Genomic DNA, 20732 nt, shown 5'->3' with positions numbered 1-20732 from the left:
AAAATGGCCAGCTGGATGAAATAGCTCAGTTGGGAGAGTGTTAGATTGAAAATCTAAAAGTCCCTTGTTCAATGCTGGGTTTCGGAAAAGTCTGAGAGGTTTCTTGCTTCTCACAAAATATTTCTTGGTATCAGCTCAAGTTTTTCTTTCTTTATTTATCAAAATATTTGATCAACTGATCGACAACATGATCAATTCAACATAGAATTGTCTTTCTGTCCTCCTTCTAAATTTGCTTCCACCTCTCTTGCATTCAGCTTCGACTACAAATGTTTCCTATTTCATGCTTTTTTGTAAAGTAAACTCTTGTCTGCATCAGCTTCCACTTCTCCTTGAACACAGATTTTAGTATTCAGATGACATAGCTTACCTACTCAGGCTAAATACCTCTGTGTAATATGGTGCTAGTCCATTCAGAGTTAAAAAAAAAGCTACCTAACCTGGATCCGAAAAATGCTATTTACCTATTGCACCCGTTAACTGATGAATGATACAGGACATCTTAAAACATAGCTCTAGCATGAGGTTGAGCATCTATTTTCTTGGGAAGTTTAAAAGAAAGGATGAAGACCCAAACTACCAGCAGGCCGAAATAGCTCAGTTGGGAGAGCGTTAGACTGAACATCTAAAGGTCCCTGGTTCAATCCCGGGTTTCGGCACAATTTCAACTTCTGCTTTTCATGTCACAAAAGCTGTTTGGAGTTAAATCAACGCTCTTCTTTATCAAAACCTTTTATCAATCTGATCAACAACACAATCAATTCAACATATTATTTACTTTCTGTCTTCTTTTCAAACTTGCTTCCACCTCTCTTGTATTCAACTATGCCTCATTTATTTGAAACTTCTTGCTTTATTTTAAAGTAAAGCTTTGCCTGCATCAGCCTCCAATTCCCCTTATACAAAACTGTCAGTAGTCAGATAACATAGCTTGTACACCCTGGCCATATAGGTCTGTGTTTCAGAGTATAAGTCAATTCAGAGTTTAGAAAAAAAAATTCTACCTACATTGTCCCCTAAAAAGGATATTCACTCATCAGACCAAGTTACCTGCTGAATGATACTGGACACTTTAACTCATAACTATAAACGAAAATAGAATGACCAGGTTCTGTATGTATCGTCTACAATTATTAATAATACATCAGGAGGCCACAGGGACTTGTTGGCTGAAATATCTCAGTTGGGAGATCGTTAGACTGAAGAGCTTAAGGTACCTGATTCAATCCTGACTTTCAGCACAGTGCGAGGGGATCCTACATTCTTGCAAAATATTTCTTGAAATCAGCTCTAGGTTTTTTTTTCTTTATTTCTCAAAATATTTTATCAACTGATCAACAACATGATAACTTCAACAAAAAGTTGTCTTTCTGTCCTCCTTCTAAACATGCTTCCACCTCTCTTGCCATCAGCTTTGATGACGAATTTATCCCATTTTATACTTTTTTCAAAGCAAACTCTTGTCTGCATCAGCTTTCACTTCTCCTTGAACAAAGTTGTCAGTATTGAGATGACATAGCTTACCTACTCAGGCGACATACGTCTGTGTAATACAGTGCTGGTCCACTTAGAGTTTTAAAAGAAAAACGACCTAACATTTATCCCAAAAACGCTACTCACCCATTTCACCAGTTAGCTGCTGAACAATGCAGGACACATTAAAACACAGCTCTAACCTCAGATTGAAAATCCAGGTTCTGCATCTCTGTTCTGGGATTGTTCAAAAAAAGAGGCTGAATACTATAGCTGCTGGGAGGCCGAAATAGCTCAGTTGGGAGAGCGTTAGACTGAAGATCTAAAGGTCCCTGGTTCGATCCCGGGTTTCGGAACATTTTGAACTTCTGCTTTGCATGCCACAAAGACTATTTTGAGTCAACTCATATTGACTTTGTTTATAATGATCAAAACCTTTTATCAAGATAATCGACAATACAATTAATTCAACATATTATTTACTTTCTGTCTTTCTTTCAAACTTGCTTCCACCTCTCTTGTATTCAACTTTGCCTCCTTTATTTCCCAATTCTTCCTTTAATTGAAAGTAAAGCTTTGCCTGCATCAGCCTCCAGTTCCCCTTATACAAAACTGTTAGTAGTCAGATGACCTAGCTTGCCGACCCTCGCCATATAGGTCTGTGTTTCTGAGTATAAGTCCATTCATAGTTTACAAACATCATCTAACTAACTTGGCTCCTAAAAAGGAAATTCACCCATCAGACCAATTTAGCTACTGAATAATACTGGACAATTTAACACATAACTGCACATGCAGATAGAGTGACCAGGTTCTGCATTTATCTTTAACAATTATAAAAAATACAACAGAAAGCCAAAATTGCCACACTGGATGAAATAGCTCAGTTGGGAGAGCAGTAGACTGAAGATCTAAAGGTCCCTGGTTCAATCCCGGGTTTAGGCACATTTTGAACTTCTGCTTTGCATGCCACAAATGCTATTTGGAGTCAACTCATATTGACGTTGTTTATAATGATCAAAACCTTTTATCAAGCTGATCGAAAAGACAACCATTTCAACATATTTTTTACATTCTGTCTTTCTGTCAAACTTGCTTCCACCTCTCTTGTATTCAACTTTACCTGCTTTATTTGCCAATTCTTCCTTTAATTGAAAGTAAAGCTTTGCCTGCATCAGCCTCGAGTTCCCCTTATACAAAACTGTTAGTAGTCAGATGACCTAGTTTGCCTACCCTCGCCACATAGGTCTGTGTGTCTGAGCATAAGTCCATTCATAGTTTACAAACATCTTCTAACTAACTTGGCTCCTAAAAAGGAAATTCACCCATCAGACCAATTTAGCTGCTGAATAACATTGGACAATTTAACACATAACTGCACATGCAGACAGAATGACCAGGGTCTGCATTTATCTTTAACAATTATCAAAAATACAACAGAAAGCCAAAATGGCCAGCTGGATGAAATAGCTCAGTTGGGAGAGTGTTAGATTGAAAATCTAAAAGTCCCTTGTTCAATGCTGGGTTTCGGAAAAGTCTGAGAGGTTTCTTGCTTCTCACAAAATATTTCTTGGTATCAGCTCAAGTTTTTCTTTCTTTATTTATCAAAATATTTGATCAACTGATCGACAACATGATCAATTCAACATAGAATTGTCTTTCTGTCCTCCTTCTAAATTTGCTTCCACCTCTCTTGCATTCAGCTTCGACTACAAATGTTTCCTATTTCATGCTTTTTTGTAAAGTAAACTCTTGTCTGCATCAGCTTCCACTTCTCCTTGAACACAGATTTCAGTATTCAGATGACATAGCTTACCTACTCAGGCCAAATACCTCTGTGTAATATGGTGCTAGTCCATTCAGAGTAAAAAACAAAAGCTACCTAACCTGGATCCGAAAAATGCTATTTACCTATTGCACCCGTTAACTGATGAATGATACAGGACATCTTAAAACATAGCTCTAGCATGAGGTTGAGCATCTATTTTCTTGGGAAGTTTAAAAGAAAGGATGAAGACCCAAACTACCAGCAGGCCGAAATAGCTCAGTTGGGAGAGCGTTAGACTGAAGATCTAAAGGTCCCTGGTTCAATCCCGGGTTTCGGCACAATTTCAACTTCTGCTTTTCATGTCACAAAAGCTGTTTGGAGTTAAATCAACGCTCTTCTTTATCAAAACCTTTTATCAATCTGATCAACAACACAATCAATTCAACATATTATTTACTTTCTGTCTTCCTTTCAAACTTGCTTCCACCTCTCTTGTATTCAACTATGCCTCATTTATTTGCAACTTCTTGCTTTATTTTAAAGTAAAGCTTTGCCTGCATCAGCCTCCAATTCCCCTTATACAAAACTGTCAGTAGTCAGATGACATAGCTTGTACACCCTGGCCGTATAGGTCTGTGTTTCAGAGTATAAGTCAATTCAGAGTTTAGAAAAAAAAATTCTACCTACCTTGTCCCCTAAAAAGGATATTCACTCATCAGACCAAGTTACCTGCTGAATGATACTGGACACTTTAACACATAACTATAAACGAAAATAGAATGACCAGGTTCTGTATGTATCGTCTACAATTATTAATAATACATCAGGAGGCCACAGGGACTTGTTGGCTGAAATATCTCAGTTGGGAGATCGTTAGACTGAAGAGCTTAAGGTACCTGATTCAATCCTGACTTTCAGCACAGTGCGAGGGGATCCTACATTCTTGCAAAATATTTCTTGAAATCAGCTCTAGTTTTTTTTTCTTTATTTCTCAAAATATTTTATCAACTGATCAACAACATGATAACTTCAACAAAAAGTTGTCTTTCTGTCCTCCTTCTAAACTTGCTTCCACCTCTCTTGCCATCAACTTTGATGACGAATTTATCCCATTTTATACTTTTTTCAAAGTAAACTCTTGTCTGCATCAGCTTTCACTTCTCCTTGAACAAAGTTGTCAGTATTGAGATGACATAGCTTACCTACTCAGGCGACATACGTCTGTGTAATACAGTGCTGGTCCACTCAGAGTTTTAAAAGAAAAACAACCTAACATTTATCCCAAAAACGCTACTCACCCATTTCACCAGTTAGCTGCTGAACAATGCAGGACACATTAAAACACAGCTCTAACCTCAGATTGAAAATCCAGGTTCTGCATCTCTGTTCTGGGATTGTTCAAAAAAAGAGGCTGAATACTATAGCTGCTGGCAGGCCGAAATAGCTCAGTTGGGAGAGTGTTAGACTGAAGATCTAAAGGTCCCAGGTTCGATCCCGGGTTTCGGCACATTTTGAACTTCTGCTTTGCATGCCACAAAGACTATTTTGAGTCAACTCATATTGACTTTGTTTATAATGATCAAAACCTTTTATCAAGATAATCGACAATACAATTAATTCAACATATTATTTACTTTCTGTCTTTCTTTCAAACTTGCTTCCACCTCTCTTGTATTCAACTTTGCCTCCTTTATTTCCCAATTCTTCCTTTAATTGAAAGTAAAGCTTTGCCTGCATCAGCCTCCAGTTCCCCTTATACAAAACTGTTAGTAGTCAGATGACCTAGCTTGCCGACCCTCGCCATATAGGTCTGTGTTTCTGAGTATAAGTCCATTCATAGTTTACAAACATCATCTAACTAACTTGGCTCCTAAAAAGGAAATTCACCCATCAGACCAATTTAGCTACTGAATAATACTGGACAATTTAACACATAACTGCACATGCAGATAGAGTGACCAGGTTCTGCATTTATCTTTAACAATTATAAAAAATACAACAGAAAGCCAAAATTGCCAGCTGGATGAAATAGCTCAGTTGGGAGAGCAGTAGACTGAAGATCTAAAGGTCCCTGGTTCAATCCCGGGTTTAGGCACATTTTGAACTTCTGCTTTGCATGCCACAAATGCTATTTGGAGTCAACTCATATTGACGTTGTTTATAATGATCAAAACCTTTTATCAAGCTGATCGATAAGACAACCATTTCAACATATTTTTTACATTCTGTCTTTCTGTCAAACTTGCTTCCACCTCTCTTGTATTCAACTTTACCTGCTTTATTTGCCAATTCTTCCTTTAATTGAAAGTAAAGCTTTGCCTGCATCAGCCTCGAGTTCCCCTTATACAAAACTGTTAGTAGTCAGATGACCTAGTTTGCCTACCCTCGCCATATAGGTCTGTGTCTCTGAGTATAAGTCCATTCATAGTTTACAAACATCTTCTAACTAACTTGGCTCCTAAAAAGGAAATTCACCCATCAGACCAATTTAGCTGCTGAATAATATTGGACAATTTAACACATAACTGCACATGCAGATAGAATGACCAGGGTCTGCATTTATCTTTAACAATTATCAAAAATACAACAGAAAGCCAAAATGGCCAGCTGGATGAAATAGCTCAGTTGGGAGAGTGTTAGATTGAAAATCTAAAAGTCCCTTGTTCAATGCTGGGTTTCGGAAAAGTCTGAGAGGTTTCTTGCTTCTCACAAAATATTTCTTGGTATCAGCTCAAGTTTTTCTTTCTTTATTTATCAAAATATTTGATCAACTGACCGACAACATGATCAATTCAACATAGAATTGTCTTTCTGTCCTCCTTCTAAATTTGCTTCCACCTCTCTTGCATTCAGCTTCGACTACAAATGTTTTCTATTTCATGCTTTTTTGTAAAGTAAACTCTTGTCTGCATCAGCTTCCACTTCTCCTTGAACACAGATTTCAGTATTCAGATGACATAGCTTACCTACTCAGGCCAAATACCTCTGTGTAATATGGTGCTAGTCCATTCAGAGTAAAAAACAAAAGCTACCTAACCTGGATCCGAAAAATGCTATTTACCTATTGCACCCGTTAACTGATGAATGATACAGGACATCTTAAAACATAGCTCTAGCATGAGGTTGAGCATCTATTTTCTTGGGAAGTTTAAAAGAAAGGATGAAGACCCAAACTACCAGCAGGCTGAAATAGCTCAGTTGGGAGAGCGTTAGACTGAAGATCTAAAGGTCCCTGGTTCAATCCCGGGTTTCGGCACAATTTCAACTTCTGCTTTTCATGTCACAAAAGCTGTTTGGAGTTAAATCAACACTCTTCTTTATCAAAACCTTTTATCAATCTGATCAACAACACAATCAATTCAACATATTATTTACTTTCTGTCTTCCTTTCAAACTTGCTTCCACCTCTCTTGTATTCAACTATGCCGCATTTATTTGCAACTTCTTGCTTTATTTTAAAGTAAAGCTTTGCCTGCATCAGCCTCCAATTCCCCTTATACAAAACTGTCAGTAGTCAGATGACATAGCTTGTACACCCTGGCCATATAGGTCTGTGTTTCAGAGTATAAGTCAATTCAGAGTTTAGAAAAAAAAATTCTACCTACCTTGTCCCCTAAAAAGGATATTCACTCATCAGACCAAGTTACCTGCTGAATGATACTGGACACTTTAACACATAACTATAAACGAAAATAGAATGACCAGGTTCTGTATGTATCGTCTACAATTATTAATAATACATCAGGAGGCCACAGGGACTTGTTGGCTGAAATATCTCAGTTGGGAGATCGTTAGACTGAAGAGCTTAAGGTACCTGATTCAATCCTGACTTTCAGCACAGTGCGAGGGGATCCTACATTCTTGCAAAATATTTCTTGAAATCAGCTCTAGGTTTTTTTTTCTTTATTTCTCAAAATATTTTATCAACTGATCAACAACATGATAACTTCAACAAAAAGTTGTCTTTCTGTCCTCCTTCTAAACTTGCTTCCACCTCTCTTGCCATCAGCTTTGATGACGAATTTATCCCATTTTATACTTTTTTCAAAGCAAACTCTTGTCTGCATCAGCTTTCACTTCTCCTTGAACAAAGTTGTCAGTATTGAGATGACATAGCTTACCTACTCAGGCGACATACGTCTGTGTAATACAGTGCTGGTCCACTTAGAGTTTTAAAAGAAAAACGACCTAACATTTATCCCAAAAACGCTACTCACCCATTTCACCAGTTAGCTGCTGAACAATGCAGGACACATTAAAACACAGCTCTAACCTCAGATTGAAAATCCAGGTTCTGCATCTCTGTTCTGGGATTGTTCAAAAAAAGAGGCTGAATACTATAGCTGCTGGGAGGCCGAAATAGCTCAGTTGGGAGAGCGTTAGACTGAAGATCTAAAGGTCCCTGGTTCGATCCCGGGTTTCGGAACATTTTGAACTTCTGCTTTGCATGCCACAAAGACTATTTTGAGTCAACTCATATTGACTTTGTTTATAATGATCAAAACCTTTTATCAAGATAATCGACAATACAATTAATTCAACATATTATTTACTTTCTGTCTTTCTTTCAAACTTGCTTCCACCTCTCTTGTATTCAACTTTGCCTCCTTTATTTCCCAATTCTTCCTTTAATTGAAAGTAAAGCTTTGCCTGCATCAGCCTCCAGTTCCCCTTATACAAAACTGTTAGTAGTCAGATGACCTAGCTTGCCGACCCTCGCCATATAGGTCTGTGTTTCTGAGTATAAGTCCATTCATAGTTTACAAACATCATCTAACTAACTTGGCTCCTAAAAAGGCAATTCACCCATCAGACCAATTTAGCTACTGAATAATACTGGACAATTTAACACATAACTGCACATGCAGATAGAGTGACCAGGTTCTGCATTTTTCTTTAACAATTATAAAAAATACAACAGAAAGCAAAAATTGCCAGCTGGATGAAATAGCTCAGTTGGGAGAGCAGTAGACTGAAGATCTAAAGGTCCCTGGTTCAATCCCGGGTTTAGGCACATTTTGAACTTCTGCTTTGCATGCCACAAATGCTATTTGGAGTCAACTCATATTGACGTTGTTTATAATGATCAAAACCTTTTATCAAGCTGATCGATAAGACAACCATTTCAACATATTTTTTACATTCTGTCTTTCTGTCAAACTTGCTTCCACCTCTCTTGTATTCAACTTTACCTGCTTTATTTGCCAATTCTTCCTTTAATTGAAAGTAAAGCTTTGCCTGCATCAGCCTCGAGTTCCCCTTATACAAAACTGTTAGTAGTCAGATGACCTAGTTTGCCTACCCTCGCCATATAGGTCTGTGTGTCTGAGTATAAGTCCATTCATAGTTTACAAACATCTTCTAACTAACTTGGCTCCTAAAAAGGAAATTCACCCATCAGACCAATTTAGCTGCTGAATAATATTGGACAATTTAACACATAACTGCACATGCAGATAGAATGACCAGGGTCTGCATTTATCTTTAACAATTATCAAAAATACAACAGAAAGCCAAAATGGCCAGCTGGATGAAATAGCTCAGTTGGGAGAGTGTTAGATTGAAAATCTAAAAGTCCCTTGTTCAATGCTGGGTTTCGGAAAAGTCTGAGAGGTTTCTTGCTTCTCACAAAATATTTCTTGGTATCAGCTCAAGTTTTTCTTTCTTTATTTATCAAAATATTTGATCAACTGATCGACAACATGATCAATTCAACATAGAATTGTCTTTCTGTCCTCCTTCTAAATTTGCTTCCACCTCTCTTGCATTCAGCTTCGACTACAAATGTTTCCTATTTCATGCTTTTTTGTAAAGTAAACTCTTGTCTGCATCAGCTTCCACTTCTCCTTGAACACAGATTTCAGTATTCAGATGACATAGCTTACCTACTCAGGCCAAATACCTCTGTGTAATATGGTGCTAGTCCATTCAGAGTAAAAAACAAAAGCTACCTAACCTGGATCCGAAAAATGCTATTTACCTATTGCACCCGTTAACTGATGAATGATACAGGACATCTTAAAACATAGCTCTAGCATGAGGTTGAGCATCTATTTTCTTGGGAAGTTTAAAAGAAAGGATGAAGACCCAAACTACCAGCAGGCCGAAATAGCTCAGTTGGGAGAGCGTTAGACTGAAGATCTAAAGGTCCCTGGTTCAATCCCGGGTTTCGGCACAATTTCAACTTCTGCTTTTCATGTCACAAAAGCTGTTTGGAGTTAAATCAACGCTCTTCTTTATCAAAACCTTTTATCAATCTGATCAACAACACAATCAATTCAACATATTATTTACTTTCTGTCTTCCTTTCAAACTTGCTTCCACCTCTCTTGTATTCAACTATGCCTCATTTATTTGCAACTTCTTGCTTTATTTTAAAGTAAAGCTTTGCCTGCATCAGCCTCCAATTCCCCTTATACAAAACTGTCAGTAGTCAGATGACATAGCTTGTACACCCTGGCCGTATAGGTCTGTGTTTCAGAGTATAAGTCAATTCAGAGTTTAGAAAAAAAAATTCTACCTACCTTGTCCCCTAAAAAGGATATTCACTCATCAGACCAAGTTACCTGCTGAATGATACTGGACACTTTAACACATAACTATAAACGAAAATAGAATGACCAGGTTCTGTATGTATCGTCTACAATTATTAATAATACATCAGGAGGCCACAGGGACTTGTTGGCTGAAATATCTCAGTTGGGAGATCGTTAGACTGAAGAGCTTAAGGTACCTGATTCAATCCTGACTTTCAGCACAGTGCGAGGGATCCTACATTCTTGCAAAATATTTCTTGAAATCAGCTCTAGTTTTTTTTTCTTTATTTCTCAAAATATTTTATCAACTGATCAACAACATGATAACTTCAACAAAAAGTTGTCTTTCTGTCCTCCTTCTAAACTTGCTTCCACCTCTCTTGCCATCAACTTTGATGACGAATTTATCCCATTTTATACTTTTTTCAAAGTAAACTCTTGTCTGCATCAGCTTTCACTTCTCCTTGAACAAAGTTGTCAGTATTGAGATGACATAGCTTACCTACTCAGGCGACATACGTCTGTGTAATACAGTGCTGGTCCACTCAGAGTTTTAAAAGAAAAACAACCTAACATTTATCCCAAAAACGCTACTCACCCATTTCACCAGTTAGCTGCTGAACAATGCAGGACACATTAAAACACAGCTCTAACCTCAGATTGAAAATCCAGGTTCTGCATCTCTGTTCTGGGATTGTTCAAAAAAAGAGGCTGAATACTATAGCTGCTGGCAGGCCGAAATAGCTCAGTTGGGAGAGTGTTAGACTGAAGATCTAAAGGTCCCTGGTTCGATCCCGGGTTTCGGCACATTTTGAACTTCTGCTTTGCATGCCACAAAGACTATTTTGAGTCAACTCATATTGACTTTGTTTATAATGATCAAAACCTTTTATCAAGATAATCGACAATACAATTAATTCAACATATTATTTACTTTCTGTCTTTCTTTCAAACTTGCTTCCACCTCTCTTGTATTCAACTTTGCCTCCTTTATTTCCCAATTCTTCCTTTAATTGAAAGTAAAGCTTTGCCTGCATCAGCCTCCAGTTCCCCTTATACAAAACTGTTAGTAGTCAGATGACCTAGCTTGCCGACCCTCGCCATATAGGTCTGTGTTTCTGAGTATAAGTCCATTCATAGTTTACAAACATCATCTAACTAACTTGGCTCCTAAAAAGGAAATTCACCCATCAGACCAATTTAGCTACTGAATAATACTGGACAATTTAACACATAACTGCACATGCAGATAGAGTGACCAGGTTCTGCATTTATCTTTAACAATTATAAAAAATACAACAGAAAGCCAAAATTGCCAGCTGGATGAAATAGCTCAGTTGGGAGAGCAGTAGACTGAAGATCTAAAGGTCCCTGGTTCAATCCCGGGTTTAGGCACATTTTGAACTTCTGCTTTGCATGCCACAAATGCTATTTGGAGTCAACTCATATTGACGTTGTTTATAATGATCAAAACCTTTTATCAAGCTGATCGATAAGACAACCATTTCAACATATTTTTTACATTCTGTCTTTCTGTCAAACTTGCTTCCACCTCTCTTGTATTCAACTTTACCTGCTTTATTTGCCAATTCTTCCTTTAATTGAAAGTAAAGCTTTGCCTGCATCAGCCTCGAGTTCCCCTTATACAAAACTGTTAGTAGTCAGATGACCTAGTTTGCCTACCCTCGCCATATAGGTCTGTGTCTCTGAGTATAAGTCCATTCATAGTTTACAAACATCTTCTAACTAACTTGGCTCCTAAAAAGGAAATTCACCCATCAGACCAATTTAGCTGCTGAATAATATTGGACAATTTAACACATAACTGCACATGCAGATAGAATGACCAGGGTCTGCATTTATCTTTAACAATTATCAAAAATACAACAGAAAGCCAAAATGGCCAGCTGGATGAAATAGCTCAGTTGGGAGAGTGTTAGATTGAAAATCTAAAAGTCCCTTGTTCAATGCTGGGTTTCGGAAAAGTCTGAGAGGTTTCTTGCTTCTCACAAAATATTTCTTGGTATCAGCTCAAGTTTTTCTTTCTTTATTTATCAAAATATTTGATCAACTGACCGACAACATGATCAATTCAACATAGAATTGTCTTTCTGTCCTCCTTCTAAATTTGCTTCCACCTCTCTTGCATTCAGCTTCGACTACAAATGTTTTCTATTTCATGCTTTTTTGTAAAGTAAACTCTTGTCTGCATCAGCTTCCACTTCTCCTTGAACACAGATTTCAGTATTCAGATGACATAGCTTACCTACTCAGGCCAAATACCTCTGTGTAATATGGTGCTAGTCCATTCAGAGTAAAAAACAAAAGCTACCTAACCTGGATCCGAAAAATGCTATTTACCTATTGCACCCGTTAACTGATGAATGATACAGGACATCTTAAAACATAGCTCTAGCATGAGGTTGAGCATCTATTTTCTTGGGAAGTTTAAAAGAAAGGATGAAGACCCAAACTACCAGCAGGCTGAAATAGCTCAGTTGCGAGAGCGTTAGACTGAAGATCTAAAGGTCCCTGGTTCAATCCCGGGTTTCGGCACAATTTCAACTTCTGCTTTTCATGTCACAAAAGCTGTTTGGAGTTAAATCAACACTCTTCTTTATCAAAACCTTTTATCAATCTGATCAACAACACAATCAATTCAACATATTATTTACTTTCTGTCTTCCTTTCAAACTTGCTTCCACCTCTCTTGTATTCAACTATGCCGCATTTATTTGCAACTTCTTGCTTTATTTTAAAGTAAAGCTTTGCCTGCATCAGCCTCCAATTCCCCTTATACAAAACTGTCAGTAGTCAGATGACATAGCTTGTACACCCTGGCCATATAGGTCTGTGTTTCAGAGTATAAGTCAATTCAGAGTTTAGAAAAAAAAATTCTACCTACCTTGTCCCCTAAAAGGATATTCACTCATCAGACCAAGTTACCTGCTGAATGATACTGGACACTTTAACACATAACTATAAACGAAAATAGAATGACCAGGTTCTGTATGTATCGTCTACAATTATTAATAATACATCAGGAGGCCACAGGGACTTGTTGGCTGAAATATCTCAGTTGGGAGATCGTTAGACTGAAGAGCTTAAGGTACCTGATTCAATCCTGACTTTCAGCACAGTGCGAGGGGATCCTACATTCTTGCAAAATATTTCTTGAAATCAGCTCTAGGTTTTTTTTTCTTTATTTCTCAAAATATTTTATCAACTGATCAACAACATGATAACTTCAACAAAAAGTTGTCTTTCTGTCCTCCTTCTAAACTTGCTTCCACCTCTCTTGCCATCAGCTTTGATGACGAATTTATCCCATTTTATACTTTTTTCAAAGCAAACTCTTGTCTGCATCAGCTTTCACTTCTCCTTGAACAAAGTTGTCAGTATTGAGATGACATAGCTTACCTACTCAGGCGACATACGTCTGTGTAATACAGTGCTGGTCCACTTAGAGTTTTAAAAGAAAAACGACCTAACATTTATCCCAAAAACGCTACTCACCCATTTCACCAGTTAGCTGCTGAACAATGCAGGACACATTAAAACACAGCTCTAACCTCAGATTGAAAATCCAGGTTCTGCATCTCTGTTCTGGGATTGTTCAAAAAAAGAGGCTGAATACTATAGCTGCTGGGAGGCCGAAATAGCTCAGTTGGGAGAGCGTTAGACTGAAGATCTAAAGGTCCCTGGTTCGATCCCGGGTTTCGGAACATTTTGAACTTCTGCTTTGCATGCCACAAAGACTATTTTGAGTCAACTCATATTGACTTTGTTTATAATGATCAAAACCTTTTATCAAGATAATCGACAATACAATTAATTCAACATATTATTTACTTTCTGTCTTTCTTTCAAACTTGCTTCCACCTCTCTTGTATTCAACTTTGCCTCCTTTATTTCCCAATTCTTCCTTTAATTGAAAGTAAAGCTTTGCCTGCATCAGCCTCCAGTTCCCCTTATACAAAACTGTTAGTAGTCAGATGACCTAGCTTGCCGACCCTCGCCATATAGGTCTGTGTTTCTGAGTATAAGTCCATTCATAGTTTACAAACATCATCTAACTAACTTGGCTCCTAAAAAGGAAATTCACCCATCAGACCAATTTAGCTACTGAATAATACTGGACAATTTAACACATAACTGCACATGCAGATAGAGTGACCAGGTTCTGCATTTATCTTTAACAATTATAAAAAATACAACAGAAAGCCAAAATTGCCACACTGGATGAAATAGCTCAGTTGGGAGAGCAGTAGACTGAAGATCTAAAGGTCCCTGGTTCAATCCCGGGTTTAGGCACATTTTGAACTTCTGCTTTGCATGCCACAAATGCTATTTGGAGTCAACTCATATTGACGTTGTTTATAATGATCAAAACCTTTTATCAAGCTGATCGAAAAGACAACCATTTCAACATATTTTTTACATTCTGTCTTTCTGTCAAACTTGCTTCCACCTCTCTTGTATTCAACTTTACCTGCTTTATTTGCCAATTCTTCCTTTAATTGAAAGTAAAGCTTTGCCTGCATCAGCCTCGAGTTCCCCTTATACAAAACTGCTAGTAGTCAGATGACCTAGTTTGCCTACCCTCGCCACATAGGTCTGTGTGTCTGAGTATAAGTCCATTCATAGTTTACAAACATCTTCTAACTAACTTGGCTCCTAAAAAGGAAATTCACCCATCAGACCAATTTAGCTGCTGAATAACATTGGACAATTTAACACATAACTGCACATGCAGATAGAATGACCAGGGTCTGCATTTATCTTTAACAATTATCAAAAATACAACAGAAAGCCAAAATGGCCAGCTGGATGAAATAGCTCAGTTGGGAGAGTGTTAGATTGAAAATCTAAAAGTCCCTTGTTCAATGCTGGGTTTCGGAAAAGTCTGAGAGGTTTCTTGCTTCTCACAAAATATTTCTTGGTATCAGCTCAAGTTTTTCTTTCTTTATTTATCAAAATATTTGATCAACTGATCGACAACATGATCAATTCAACATAGAATTGTCTTTCTGTCCTCCTTCTAAATTTGCTTCCACCTCTCTTGCATTCAGCTTCGACTACAAATGTTTCCTATTTCATGCTTTTTTGTAAAGTAAACTCTTGTCTGCATCAGCTTCCACTTCTCCTTGAACACAGATTTCAGTATTCAGATGACATAGCTTACCTACTCAGGCCAAATACCTCTGTGTAATATGGTGCTAGTCCATTCAGAGTAAAAAACAAAAGCTACCTAACCTGGATCCGAAAAATGCTATTTACCTATTGCACCCGTTAACTGATGAATGATACAGGACATCTTAAAACATAGCTCTAGCATGAGGTTGAGCATCTATTTTCTTGGGAAGTTTAAAAGAAAGGATGAAGACCCAAACTACCAGCAGGCCGAAATAGCTCAGTTGGGAGAGCGTTAGACTGAAGATCTAAAGGTCCCTGGTTCAATCCCGGGTTTCGGCACAATTTCAACTTCTGCTTTTCATGTCACAAAAGCTGTTTGGAGTTAAATCAACGCTCTTCTTTATCAAAACCTTTTATCAATCTGATCAACAACACAATCAATTCAACATATTATTTACTTTCTGTCTTCCTTTCAAACTTGCTTCCACCTCTCTTGTATTCAACTATGCCTCATTTATTTGCAACTTCATGCTTTATTTTAAAGTAAAGCTTTGCCTGCATCAGCCTCCAATTCCCCTTATACAAAACTGTCAGTAGTCAGATGACATAGCTTGTACACCCTGGCCGTATAGGTCTGTGTTTCAGAGTATAAGTCAATTCAGAGTTTAGAAAAAAAAATTCTACCTACCTTGTCCCCTAAAAAGGATATTCACTCATCAGACCAAGTTACCTGCTGAATGATACTGGACACTTTAACACATAACTATAAACGAAAATAGAATGACCAGGTTCTGTATGTATCGTCTACAATTATTAATAATACATCAGGAGGCCACAGGGACTTGTTGGCTGAAATATCTCAGTTGGGAGATCGTTAGACTGAAGAGCTTAAGGTACCTGATTCAATCCTGACTTTCAGCACAGTGCGAGGGGATCCTACATTCTTGCAAAATATTTCTTGAAATCAGCTCTAGTTTTTTTTTCTTTATTTCTCAAAATATTTTATCAACTGATCAACAACATGATAACTTCAACAAAAAGTTGTCTTTCTGTCCTCCTTCTAAACTTGCTTCCACCTCTCTTGCCATCAACTTTGATGACGAATTTATCCCATTTTATACTTTTTTCAAAGTAAACTCTTGTCTGCATCAGCTTTCACTTCTCCTTGAACAAAGTTGTCAGTATTGAGATGACATAGCTTACCTACTCAGGCGACATACGTCTGTGTAATACAGTGCTGGTCCACTCAGAGTTTTAAAAGAAAAACAACCTAACATTTATCCCAAAAACGCTACTCACCCATTTCACCAGTTAGCTGCTGAACAATGCAGGACACATTAAAACACAGCTCTAACCTCAGATTGAAAATCCAGGTTCTGCATCTCTGTTCTGGGATTGTTCAAAAAAAGAGGCTGAATACTATAGCTGCTGGCAGGCCGAAATAGCTCAGTTGGGAGAGTGTTAGACTGAAGATCTAAAGGTCCCTGGTTCGATCCCGGGTTTCGGCACATTTTGAACTTCTGCTTTGCATGCCACAAAGACTATTTTGAGTCAACTCATATTGACTTTGTTTATAATGATCAAAACCTTTTATCAAGATAATCGACAATACAATTAATTCAACATATTATTTACTTTCTGTCTTTCTTTCAAACTTGCTTCCACCTCTCTTGTATTCAACTTTGCCTCCTTTATTTCCCAATTCTTCCTTTAATTGAAAGTAAAGCTTTGCCTGCATCAGCCTCCAGTTCCCCTTATACAAAACTGTTAGTAGTCAGATGACCTAGCTTGCCGACCCTCGCCATATAGGTCTGTGTTTCTGAGTATAAGTCCATTCATAGTTTACAAACATCATCTAACTAACTTGGCTCCTAAAAAGGAAATTCACCCATCAGACCAATTTAGCTACTGAATAATACTGGACAATTTAACACATAACTGCACATGCAGATAGAGTGACCAGGTTCTGCATTTATCTTTAACAATTATAAAAAATACAACAGAAAGCCAAAATTGCCAGCTGGATGAAATAGCTCAGTTGGGAGAGCAGTAGACTGAAGATCTAAAGGTCCCTGGTTAAATCCCGGGTTTAGGCACATTTTGAACTTCTGCTTTGCATGCCACAAATGCTATTTGGAGTCAACTCATATTGACGTTGTTTATAATGATCAAAACCTTTTATCAAGCTGATCGATAAGACAACCATTTCAACATATTTTTTACATTCTGTCTTTCTGTCAAACTTGCTTCCACCTCTCTTGTATTCAACTTTACCTGCTTTATTTGCCAATTCTTCCTTTAATTGAAAGTAAAGCTTTGCCTGCATCAGCCTCGAGTTCCCCTTATACAAAACTGTTAGTAGTCAGATGACCTAGTTTGCCTACCCTCGCCATATAGGTCTGTGTCTCTGAGTATAAGTCCATTCATAGTTTACAAACATCTTCTAACTAACTTGGCTCCTAAAAAGGAAATTCACCCATCAGACCAATTTAGCTGCTGAATAATATTGGACAATTTAACACATAACTGCACATGCAGATAGAATGACCAGGGTCTGCATTTATCTTTAACAATTATCAAAAATACAACAGAAAGCCAAAATGGCCAGCTGGATGAAATAGCTCAGTTGGGAGAGTGTTAGATTGAAAATCTAAAAGTCCCTTGTTCAATGCTGGGTTTCGGAAAAGTCTGAGAGGTTTCTTGCTTCTCACAAAATATTTCTTGGTATCAGCTCAAGTTTTTCTTTCTTTATTTATCAAAATATTTGATCAACTGACCGACAACATGATCAATTCAACATAGAATTGTCTTTCTGTCCTCCTTCTAAATTTGCTTCCACCTCTCTTGCATTCAGCTTCGACTACAAATGTTTTCTATTTCATGCTTTTTTGTAAAGTAAACTCTTGTCTGCATCAGCTTCCACTTCTCCTTGAACACAGATTTCAGTATTCAGATGACATAGCTTACCTACTCAGGCCAAATACCTCTGTGTAATATGGTGCTAGTCCATTCAGAGTAAAAAACAAAAGCTACCTAACCTGGATCCGAAAAATGCTATTTACCTATTGCACCCGTTAACTGATGAATGATACAGGACATCTTAAAACATAGCTCTAGCATGAGGTTGAGCATCTATTTTCTTGGGAAGTTTAAAAGAAAGGATGAAGACCCAAACTACCAGCAGGCTGAAATAGCTCAGTTGGGAGAGCGTTAGACTGAAGATCTAAAGGTCCCTGGTTCAATCCCGGGTTTCGGCACAATTTCAACTTCTGCTTTTCATGTCACAAAAGCTGTTTGGAGTTAAATCAACACTCTTCTTTATCAAAACCTTTTATCAATCTGATCAACAACACAATCAATTCAACATATTATTTACTTTCTGTCTTCCTTTCAAACTTGCTTCCACCTCTCTTGTATTCAACTATGCCGCATTTATTTGCAACTTCTTGCTTTATTTTAAAGTAAAGCTTTGCCTGCATCAGCCTCCAATTCCCCTTATACAAAACTGTCAGTAGTCAGATGACATAGCTTGTACACCCTGGCCATATAGGTCTGTGTTTCAGAGTATAAGTCAATTCAGAGTTTAGAAAAAAAAATTCTACCTACCTTGTCCCCTAAAAAGGATATTCACTCATCAGACCAAGTTACCTGCTGAATGATACTGGACACTTTAACACATAACTATAAACGAAAATAGAATGACCAGGTTCTGTATGTATCGTCTACAATTATTAATAATACATCAGGAGGCCACAGGGACTTGTTGGCTGAAATATCTCAGTTGGGAGATCGTTAGACTGAAGAGCTTAAGGTACCTGATTCAATCCTGACTTTCAGCACAGTGCGAGGGGATCCTACATTCTTGCAAAATATTTCTTGAAATCAGCTCTAGGTTTTTTTTTCTTTATTTCTCAAAATATTTTATCAACTGATCAACAACATGATAACTTCAACAAAAAGTTGTCTTTCTGTCCTCCTTCTAAACTTGCTTCCACCTCTCTTGCCATCAGCTTTGATGACGAATTTATCCCATTTTATACTTTTTTCAAAGTAAACTCTTGTCTGCATCAGCTTTCACTTCTCCTTGAACAAAGTTGTCAGTATTGAGATGACATAGCTTACCTACTCAGGCGACATACGTCTGTGTAATACAGTGCTGGTCCACTCAGAGTTTTAAAAGAAAAACAACCTAACATTTATCCCAAAAACGCTACTCACCCATTTCACCAGTTAGCTGCTGAACAATGCAGGACACATTAAAACACAGCTCTAACCTCAGATTGAAAATCCAGGTTCTGCATCTCTGTTCTGGGATTGTTCAAAAAAAGAGGCTGAATACTATAGCTGCTGGCAGGCCGAAATAGCTCAGTTGGGAGAGTGTTAGACTGAAGATCTAAAGGTCCCTGGTTCGATCCCGGGTTTCGGCACATTTTGAACTTCTGCTTTGCATGCCACAAAGACTATTTTGAGTCAACTCATATTGACTTTGTTTATAATGATCAAAACCTTTTATCAAGATAATCGACAATACAATTAATTCAACATATTATTTACTTTCTGTCTTTCTTTCAAACTTGCTTCCACCTCTCTTGTATTCAACTTTGCCTCCTTTATTTCCCAATTCTTCCTTTAATTGAAAGTAAAGCTTTGCCTGCATCAGCCTCCAGTTCCCCTTATACAAAACTGTTAGTAGTCAGATGACCTAGCTTGCCGACCCTCGCCATATAGGTCTGTGTTTCTGAGTATAAGTCCATTCATAGTTTACAAACATCATCTAACTAACTTGGCTCCTAAAAAGGAAATTCACCCATCAGACCAATTTAGCTACTGAATAATACTGGACAATTTAACACATAACTGCACATGCAGATAGAGTGACCAGGTTCTGCATTTATCTTTAACAATTATAAAAAATACAACAGAAAGCCAAAATTGCCAGCTGGATGAAATAGCTCAGTTGGGAGAGCAGTAGACTGAAGATCTAAAGGTCCCTGGTTCAATCCCGGGTTTAGGCACATTTTGAACTTCTGCTTTGCATGCCACAAATGCTATTTGGAGTCAACTCATATTGACGTTGTTTATAATGATCAAAACCTTTTATCAAGCTGATCGATAAGACAACCATTTCAACATATTTTTTACATTCTGTCTTTCTGTCAAACTTGCTTCCACCTCTCTTGTATTCAACTTTACCTGCTTTATTTGCCAATTCTTCCTTTAATTGAAAGTAAAGCTTTGCCTGCATCAGCCTCGAGTTCCCCTTATACAAAACTGTTAGTAGTCAGATGACCTAGTTTGCCTACCCTCGCCATATAGGTCTGTGTCTCTGAGTATAAGTCCATTCATAGTTTACAAACATCTTCTAACTAACTTGGCTCCTAAAAAGGAAATTCACCCATCAGACCAATTTAGCTGCTGAATAATATTGGACAATTTAACACATAACTGCACATGCAGATAGAATGACCAGGGTCTGCATTTATCTTTAACAATTATCAAAAATACAACAGAAAGCCAAAATGGCCAGCTGGATGAAATAGCTCAGTTGGGAGAGTGTTAGATTGAAAATCTAAAAGTCCCTTGTTCAATGCTGGGTTTCGGAAAAGTCTGAGAGGTTTCTTGCTTCTCACAAAATATTTCTTGGTATCAGCTCAAGTTTTTCTTTCTTTATTTATCAAAATATTTGATCAACTGACCGACAACATGATCAATTCAACATAGAATTGTCTTTCTGTCCTCCTTCTAAATTTGCTTCCACCTCTCTTGCATTCAGCTTCGACTACAAATGTTTTCTATTTCATGCTTTTTTGTAAAGTAAA

At 37.6% G+C, this 20732-nt stretch overlaps 9 non-coding genes across 9 annotated transcripts; all 9 read left to right on the top strand.

Moving 5' to 3' along the window:
- The first annotated feature begins 586 nt into the window (after positions 1–586).
- Positions 587–659, top strand: TRNAF-GAA (transfer RNA phenylalanine (anticodon GAA)). The gene has a single exon. It is a non-coding gene; the product is annotated as a tRNA-Phe (tRNA).
- A 2847-nt stretch (positions 660–3506) lies between these two features.
- TRNAF-GAA (transfer RNA phenylalanine (anticodon GAA)) lies at positions 3507–3579 on the top strand. The gene has a single exon. It is a non-coding gene; the product is annotated as a tRNA-Phe (tRNA).
- A 2845-nt stretch (positions 3580–6424) lies between these two features.
- On the top strand, positions 6425–6497 carry TRNAF-GAA (transfer RNA phenylalanine (anticodon GAA)). Its single transcript has one exon. It is a non-coding gene; the product is annotated as a tRNA-Phe (tRNA).
- A 2846-nt stretch (positions 6498–9343) lies between these two features.
- On the top strand, positions 9344–9416 carry TRNAF-GAA (transfer RNA phenylalanine (anticodon GAA)). Its single transcript has one exon. It is a non-coding gene; the product is annotated as a tRNA-Phe (tRNA).
- Positions 9417–10511: 1095 nt separating this feature from the next.
- Positions 10512–10584, top strand: TRNAF-GAA (transfer RNA phenylalanine (anticodon GAA)). Its single transcript has one exon. It is a non-coding gene; the product is annotated as a tRNA-Phe (tRNA).
- Positions 10585–15179: 4595 nt separating this feature from the next.
- On the top strand, positions 15180–15252 carry TRNAF-GAA (transfer RNA phenylalanine (anticodon GAA)). Its single transcript has one exon. It is a non-coding gene; the product is annotated as a tRNA-Phe (tRNA).
- A 1096-nt stretch (positions 15253–16348) lies between these two features.
- On the top strand, positions 16349–16421 carry TRNAF-GAA (transfer RNA phenylalanine (anticodon GAA)). The gene has a single exon. It is a non-coding gene; the product is annotated as a tRNA-Phe (tRNA).
- Positions 16422–18097: 1676 nt separating this feature from the next.
- TRNAF-GAA (transfer RNA phenylalanine (anticodon GAA)) lies at positions 18098–18170 on the top strand. Its single transcript has one exon. It is a non-coding gene; the product is annotated as a tRNA-Phe (tRNA).
- A 1097-nt stretch (positions 18171–19267) lies between these two features.
- TRNAF-GAA (transfer RNA phenylalanine (anticodon GAA)) lies at positions 19268–19340 on the top strand. Its single transcript has one exon. It is a non-coding gene; the product is annotated as a tRNA-Phe (tRNA).
- The last annotated feature ends 1392 nt before the right edge of the window (positions 19341–20732 follow it).

This window comes from Triturus cristatus, chromosome 8 (genome assembly GCF_964204655.1).
Source record: "Triturus cristatus chromosome 8, aTriCri1.1, whole genome shotgun sequence".
Classification (NCBI taxonomy): Eukaryota; Metazoa; Chordata; class Amphibia; order Caudata; family Salamandridae; genus Triturus; species Triturus cristatus.
Note: the sequence above shows the minus strand (reverse complement) of the source record. Positions and strands in the feature narration are given on the sequence as shown.